This window comes from Malus sylvestris, chromosome 3 (genome assembly GCF_916048215.2).
Source record: "Malus sylvestris chromosome 3, drMalSylv7.2, whole genome shotgun sequence".
Taxonomy (NCBI): domain Eukaryota; kingdom Viridiplantae; phylum Streptophyta; class Magnoliopsida; order Rosales; family Rosaceae; genus Malus; species Malus sylvestris.
The window spans coordinates 32,329,625-32,330,985 of record NC_062262.1 but is presented as its reverse complement, the minus strand read 5'-3'; positions in this window follow the sequence as shown (position 1 = coordinate 32,330,985).

Here is a 1,361-nt window from a genome sequence, read left to right as displayed (position 1 = left end):
TTATTTTTGCAGAATCAGCATAAATATATGTAGAATCAGTTCTATGTACTTTTTAGTAAGATTAATTTGTATTATTTCAATAGAATCAGTTTGTATATGTATTTTCAACAAAATTATATATATGTCATTAGTCCAACCTCTCATTGACTATTTTTATGAAATCAGTTTTGTATACCTTTTGGAAGAATCAGTTTACATACTTTTAGTAGAGTCATTTTGTATATATTTAACAAAACTACATACATGCCATCAGTCAAACCCGTCCTCGATAATTTTTTTTTCTTTTCTAGAATCTGTTTCAAAAACATGTAGAATCAGTTTTATATACTTTTTAGTATAATCAGTTTGTATAGTTTTCAGTAAATCAAAAAATGATTACTAAATCTTCTATTTTAAGCCGTTCTATAAATTGGCTAACATAAAACGAAAACAGACTAAATTGTTTCCATTTATTTTTATCCATTGTTAATGCTAGCATTGTAATTTCACTAGATTTGGCGAGTTTAGTGACCATGGTCGGTATCCTTCATCACATTCAAACTCGGTTTGCCCTTTACAAAAATGAAACACACTTTTACTGTGAGTTCATTGCTACCTCTTAAAACATCTCAATCGTTGATAACAGCCATAAAAATGCCATATTCCCTCGTTCAGGTGAAATTTGAAACAACATAAACACCTTCAAAAGCATTTACCCAAGCACCTTTGTAAACCTCTTCAACTTTTAAATGCCTCCGGAAATCATATATCAAAAAGTCCCCTATATGACTGCTTACGGATTAATTAGGTAGACATTTATTTTTTTCAATTTTTGTGGTCAACGGCATTTAATTTGTTCAAGTTTTTTTTCTTTGTTTGGAAATTCCTAAATTTAAATTCTTGTTATTTGTGTATATAGCTAATTGTTATAGGGAGCATTTTTGCTCACCACCATAAACTATGGTGTATGCTCACCATACATCTAATCAATTGACACGTGTCATTTTACTTAACTCTAGTTAACTTTCACATTAAAGGTTAGTTTTTCAATTTTGAAAAAAAATAGGGAATATTTTTGCTCACCACCATAAACTATGGTGTATGCTCACCATACATCTAATCAATTGACACTTGTCATTTCACTTAACTCTAGTTAACTTTCACATTAAATGTTAGTTTTTCAATTTTGAAAAAAATTAACCAAGATTAAGTGAAATGACACGTGTCAATTGATTAGATGTATGGTGAGCATACACCATAGTTTATGATGGTGAGCAAAAATGCTCCCAAAAAAATAACCAAGATTAAGTGAAATGACATGTGTCAATTGATTAAGTGTATGGTGAGCATTCCAAAGATTTTGTCCACCGTAAACTTACTAT